This window comes from Agelaius tricolor, unplaced genomic scaffold (genome assembly GCF_023055355.1).
Source record: "Agelaius tricolor isolate 1412-34295 unplaced genomic scaffold, bAgeTri1.0.p SCAF_39, whole genome shotgun sequence".
NCBI lineage: Eukaryota > Metazoa > Chordata > Aves > Passeriformes > Icteridae > Agelaius > Agelaius tricolor.
In genome coordinates, this window is record NW_027269299.1 from 3,079,312 (window position 1) to 3,086,178 (window position 6,867).

General features: G+C 65.5%; 1 non-coding gene across 1 annotated transcript; it reads right to left on the minus strand.

Moving 5' to 3' along the window:
• Window positions 1–1,721: 1,721 nt before the first annotated feature.
• On the minus strand, window positions 1,722–1,874 carry LOC139603587 (5.8S ribosomal RNA). Its single transcript, XR_011683744.1, has one exon. It is a non-coding gene; the product is annotated as a 5.8S ribosomal RNA (ribosomal RNA).
• Between the last annotated feature and the right edge of the window lie 4,993 nt (window positions 1,875–6,867).

A 6,867-nucleotide genomic window follows, 5' to 3' on the forward strand; every position in this document is an offset into this window, starting at 1 on the left:
CGGGGGGGAGGAGGGCGCTACGGCGGTCCTCTCCTGCGGCCCCGGGATTCAGCAAGACCTGCTGCCCGGGGGCTGTAACACCCGCCGCCGCTCGCACGGCGCTCGGCCACTTGCCCGCCAGAGGCCTTCCCAGACGACCCGGAGCTGGTCGTGGTGCACCGCCGCAGAGGAAATGTGCCCGGCCATGGCTGGCTGCAGGTCGGGTGGTGGTCCCTGCACCGGCCCGCCCCCCCGGCTCGCCCCCCGCACAGGGTTCACCCAGGGGACGGAAGGGAGGTGAAGGCAAGGATCCGCCGAGCCCGCGCCGGCCGACCGCAACTCACCAAGTTGAATCCTCCGGGCGGACTGCACGGGCCCCGCCTGTTTACCTCTTAACGGTTTCACGCCCTCTTGAACTCTCTCTTCAAAGTTCTTTTCAACTTTCCCTTACGGTACTTGTTGGCTATCGGTCTCGTGCCGGTATTTAGCCTTAGATGGAATTTACCACCCGCTTTGGGCTGCATTCCCAAGCAACCCGACTCCGAGAAGCCCCGGGCCTGGCGTGCTGGGGGGTCAGTACCGGCCTCACACCATCCGCGGGCTGCGGCCTCAATCACAAGGACTTGGGTCCCCCGAGAGCTCCGCCGGGGAGGGGGGCTTCTGTACACCACATGTCCCACGCCCCACCGCGGGGTGGGGATTCAGCACTGGGCTCTTCCCTCCTCGCTCGCCGTTACTGAGGGAATCCTCGTTAGTTTCTTTTCCTCCGCTGACTAATATGCTTAAATTCAGCGGGTCACCACGTCTGATCTGAGCTTGCAATCCCAAAGCTCGGCCACGCCGCGCATGGGGGCGTGCGCGACGATGGCAGCCATGTCTCCCCCGCCCGCTACACCGCCAGTCCCCCCCTCCTCTCCGCGCTCCCGGAGGGAGCCAGAGAGAGAGAGTGCGCGTGCGCATGAGCGAGCGACGAGGAGATGGAGAGCCCCATCCTGGAGACGAGAACTGAAAAGGGAGTGGAGCAGAGACGGCCCCGCGCGGGAGGACTGGCCGGGCGGTGGCACGCACGACGGCATCAGTGGGGAGAGAGAGAGGAACGACGGCGCCCCTCGGCGCACCCCGAGACCGTGACAGAAGAGGAGGGGGCGGGCGAAGGGAGGACGGGGTCGGAACAACCATCCCCGGCGCTCTCGCCACGCGCGCGCGCTCGGAAGCATGGTACGGTACCGCCGCAGTTCCCACCCACAGACAGCTGCCGGTGCAGGGGGACGCTGGGGGCGAGGCCGTTCCTTGCCTCCCCTTCTCGCCCTCCTCTCTCTTTCTCTCTCGGCCCTTGGCAGCGCCTTTCGACACCGTCTCTCGCTCTCCCCAGGCTGCCGTGCCACCGCATCCACGGCACAGTCCTGGCGAAGACGAGCTCCACCCCAGCGGCTTGCTCCGGGAGCGGGGAGCAACGGAGTGCTCCACGAGTCTGCATTTAGGGGGACGAAGGCCCTGCACGGCAACGACAATGACTGCGACGATGACGACCGCGACGACGACGACGCCCGCCGGGCCGCAGTGAAGGGATCGAGGCCTCCTAGGGAAACGCTTCCCTCACCGAACCCCTGACTGCCTTCCCTCGGGCACCAGTGGTACGCCGCTGCTGCCACCGCCACCGCCGCCCGCTGCAGGCAACAGGCCAGAGAGGCGACCCCAGCTGTGCCACTAGCGTGGCCCCCGGATGGCTATTGATCATCAAGCGATCCTCAGACAGGCGTAGCCCCGGGAGGAATCCGGGGCTGCACGTGCCTTCGAATGGTCAATGGTCAATGTGTCCTGCAATTCACATTAATTCTCACAGCTAGCTGCATTCTTCATCGACGCACGAGCCGAGTGATCTACCGCTAAGAGTTGTCTGGCTTTCGGGCACTGCTCACGCCAAGCGGCCCCTTTTTTTGTTACTCTGGGGCCGAGGACGCGGGGGTGCGCGCCTGGCTTTGACCGTACGAGCACACAGAAACGGAAGGGGGAATAAAAACCAACTGGAGCAACCCACGCTCCGAAGGCCGGCCAAGACGTGGGGGAGCCTGCGCTCCTGATCGCCTCCCCCGCGAGGGGTGATGCCGACCTCACAAATGCCGTCCTTCGGAGGCGGACCAGGCACCCGGGCTCGGCCTGGCCTCCACGCAGAGGGCCACACGGTGCGCGCTGAAATGCGGGAGGGCACAGCAGCCCGCCCGCGTCTCACTTTCACGGGATGACACGCACAAAACACACGGCACACGGCTGGGGGCGCGCGGCCATCGGCCCCCACACACGGCGGCTCTCCCTGGGCCCCCGACGCCGCGGGCCTCACGGAGTGCCACTGCGCCGCTGCGTGGCCGGCTTATCTCTTTCCCCACTGCACAGCCTTCCCCTGGCTCGAGACGGCACGCAACAATGACCAGCCCCCGCCAGCACGCCTCCTGCGGGACCGCTCCCCTGCCGGGCGGGTGAGAGACCGGTGGACGCGCTCCGCCGCCAGCCTCGGAGGCGGGCGCCACCGAGAGCCAAGCTGGCATAGCCAGGGCCCAAGGCCTGCCGGACGGCAGACCCCGCCGCCACCGGGGGCCGCACTCCCAGGACCGCCACTGCCGCGTCGCACCGCCGGGGCCCCTTACCTCGGGCACGCGCCCGGCAGAAGGCAGGACGGCGCTGAGCTGGGGTGCAAGGCCTGCCCTCCTCGTTTGCACGCGGAGACCAGGCGGGGAGTAGTGCCCCCGCGGCTGCCCTGCGCGCCTTCCTGCGGCCCACACGCGGCCGGGAAGGGTGATGGAGGATGCGACGAGCGGGGCCCGGGACGGGACCGCCGCCGGCCGCCGGCGGGCGCCTTCCGGCTGACCGTCCCCGCAGGGAGGGACACCCGTCGAGCGGCGCCGTGGCTGCTCTGCACGGGATCGCCTGCGCTCGCGGGCCTCCGCCGCCGGAGGGCCCACCGAGCGCTCACCCCCACCAGCAGGCAGGCAGTCGAGCCAGGGGACGGCTGGCGGAGAATGGCGTTGCTGGTGCGCATTCGAGGAGAAAAGGCTCCTCGAGGGGAGGAGAGGTGCCGGACGCGGCGCCGCGCGCCAGAGACTACGGCGGCGGGTTGAGGAGAGAGAGCGCGGGTGGGCCCCAGGGGCCGCGACCCTGCGGCTGAGGAAGGGCAGAGAGGGCGCGCTCTCTGCCGGCGTCGCCCATTATGGCGAGGCGAGTGGCTCGGCCCCCATGAGCCACGGGGGGGGGGGGCAGGGCACCCCTCCCTGGCGCAGCACGGTTTACCCCCATGGCGCGGGCAGGACAACGACAGCGACGGACAAGCGCGGCCGGTGGCAACAGGACAACCACTGCAGGGGATCGGTGGGAGTAGCTGCTCCCCACCCCTCAGTGGCACCCCGCATGGCCACCACCTGGTATGCCTGCTGCCACCGCCGCCAGCACTGCAGCCACCACGGCGGGCTACGCCGAGCTGCCCGAGTCTTTAAACCGCCGCCTGGCCCCGCCAGCCCCTTTCAGCAAACCCACAGCGTTTGACGACGCCGAGGGAAAAAAACTGGGGGGACCGCCGAGGCGCGGAGCGCTAGGTACCTGGCCCTGGGGCGAGGGAAACGACCTGCATGGCCCCACCGGGGTGCTTCCCCTGCTGCTGCCTTTGGGGGAGTGTGCACCGGCGGGGGCGCGCCCGACATCTGCCGCCACCACTGCCACGTCCTTCTCGGAGCCCGGGGTTTCCCTCAGTAGCCCAGCGCTGCGCGCCCAAGAGGACCACTGTGGCTCAGGCCGCCCCACCACCCAGTTCCCTCGCCCTTGCCACCTCGGCCGCCGATGGGTGCCACAGCCGGATGGCTGGCCGTCGCTCGAGGGGCGCAGCAGCGATGGAAGGGACGGGCCCGCCTCCGGGAAGGGGCCGTGCCGAGCACCCCTCCCTCCTGACACTCGTGCGGCTATCTCGCGCGCACACTGAGGAGAGCCGAGCTTGGGAGAACTCGGGCCGTGCCAGGGCACCTGCACGTGGCACGCTGGCAACCGGCGTTCGGCGGCGCCGGCCGTGGCGGCGAGAGGCTCGGGGGCCCGTGGCCGCGCCTCCGCTCTCTGGCAGGGACGGACCGGCAGCAGAGCGGCGCAAGGCTGGGGTGGGAGGGGTGGTGTGGGGGGCGGGGGGGCAGGCCGCTGCAACAGCGGTGAGCGTGCCATGCTACTAGGCCCGGCCGCAACGCACGGTGCAGCGCGGGGAGAGCCCCGCCTGTGTACACGGTGGCAGGCACGCGTGACACGCTTCACCACACCGAGCGGCTTTTCCCCCCTCTCCCAATTCCGACCGCCCACGCCCGGAGGTGCTGCACGCCTCCGGTCTCTCTCTCTCTGGGGCTGTGGCACGCGGCGAAGGGGAAGGGCGTGTGGCCCCCGGTGCTGACCGGGGCCGGCAGCTGGAGGCCGAGCGTGCGAATGGAGCAGGCGCGCGAATGATACTGCGCGCATGCGGCCAGCCAGACGGCCTGGCACAACGCGGCCGGGGCCAAGCCCCACCGGTAATGATCCTTCCACAGGTTCACCTACGGAAACCTTGTTACGACTTTTACTTCCTCTAGATAGTCGAGTTCGACCGTCTTCTCGACACTCCGGCAGGGCGGTGGCCGACCCCGCCGAGGCCGATCCGAGGACCTCACTAAAACCATCCAATCGGTAGTAGCGACAGGAAGTGTGTACAAAGGGCAGGGACTTAATCAACGCGAGCTTATGACCCGCACTTACTGGGAATTCCTCGTTCATGAGGAAGAATTGCAATCCCCGATCCCCACCACCAATGGGCTTCAACGGGATACCCGCGCCTGCTGGTGGAGGGTAGGCACAAGCTGAGCCAGTCAGTGTAGCGCGCGTGCGGCCCCGGACATCTAAGGGCATCACAGACCTGTTATTGCTCAATCTCGGGTGGCTGAACACCACTTGTCCCTCTAAGAAGTTGGACGCCGACCGCTCGGGGGTCGCGTAACTTGTTAGCATGCCAGAGTCTCATTCCTTATCAGAATTAACCAAGCAAATCGCTCCACCAACTAAGAACGGCCATGCACCACCACCCACGGAATCGAGAAAGAGCTCTCAGTCTGTCAATCCTGTCCGTGTCTGGGCTGGGTGAGGTTTCCCATGTTGAGTCAAATTAAGCCGCAGGCTCCACTCCTGATGGTGCCCTTCCGTCAATTCCTTTAAGTTTCAGCTTTGCAACCTTTGCAATACTTCCCCCGGAACCCAAAGACTTGGGTTTCCCGGGAGCTGCCCGGCGGGTCATGGGAATAACGCCGCCGGATCACCAGTCGGCATTGTTTATGGTCGGAACTACGATAGTATCTGATCGTCTTCGAACCTCTGACTTTGGTTCTTGATTAATGAAAACATTCTTGGCAAATGCTTTTGCTCTAGGCTGTCTTGCACCGGTCCAAGAATTTCACCTCTAGCGGCACAATATGAATGCCCCTGGCCGTCCCTCTTAATCATGGCCCCGTTTCCGAAAACCAACAAAATAGAACCTAAATCCTATTCCATTATTCCTAGCTGCAGTATGCCGGCGGCCAGCCTGCTTTGAACACTCTAATTTTCTCAAAGTAAACGCTTCGGGCCCCGCGGGACACTCAGCTAAGAGCATCGAGGGGGCACCGAGAGGCAGGGGCTGGGACAGGCGGTGGCTCGCCTCGCGCCGGACCGCCAGCTCGATCCCAAGATCCAACGATGAGCTTTTTAACTGCAGCAACTTTAAGATACGCTATTGGAGCTGGAATTACCGCGGCTGCTGGCACCAGATTTGCCCTCCAATGGATCCTCGCTCAAGGATTTAAAGTGCGCTCATTCCAATTACAGGGCCTCGAAAGAGTCCTGTATTGTTATTTTTCGTCACTACCTCCCCGGGTCGGGAGTGGGTAATTTGCGCGCCTGCTGCCTTCCTTGGATGTGGTAGCCGTTTCTCAGGCTCCCTCTCTGGAATCGAACCCTGATTCCCCGTCACCCGTGGTCACCATGGTAGGCACAGACAGTACCATCAAAAGTTGATAGGGCAGACATTCGAATGGGTCATTGCCGCCACGGGGGCGTGCAATCGGCTCGAGATTATCTAGAGTCACCAAAGCTGCCGGGCAGGCCCAGGTTGGTTTTGGTCTGATAAATACACGCATCCCCAGAGGTCAGCGCTCGTCGGCATGTATTAGCTCTAGAATTACCACAGTTATCCAAGGAGTGGGAGAGGAGCGACCAAAGGAGCCATAACTGATTTAATGAGCCATTTGCAGTTTTACTGTACTGCCCGTGTGTGCATAGACATGCATGGCTTAAGCTTTGAGACAAGCATATGCTACTGGCAGGATCAACCAGGTAGCTGCCGCCCACGGCGGCGCCGCGAAGCGTCGCGCAAGCGCCCGGACAGAGCACCCGGATGCGCCCGGCCCGCTGGCGAACTCACCCAGCGCCAAACCCTGACCGCCCCGGGCTTCTTGAGCTGCTCCGACCTGTGGGAGCAGCATCGCGGGCGAAGACACAGCGGCGGGCGGCGGCGTGGCGGTGACGGGCGCTGGCGGCAGGGACGGCAGCCGGCCACATCACGGCCCGGCGGCGCCTGGGGTGGGGAATGGCACCACGCGCGAGGGATGCCCCTCAGCGACGGCCGACCTCGGCGGCCAGCCCTTCCCGCAACGCCACGGGCAAGGATCCGGGAGCGCTGCGCAGCTTTTCACCACTCAGATGGAGCTCGAGGCTTCATCTCTCTCTCTCTCTGTCTCTCTCTCTCTCTCTCGCTTTTCTTCCCGGGGCCTGCGCCCCGGTTCGACACTCGGCCTCGCGCTCGAAATGACAGGCGCGGCGTGCTGAACGGGGCTCGGCTGGGGCTGACCTGCCCCCCCACCAAAG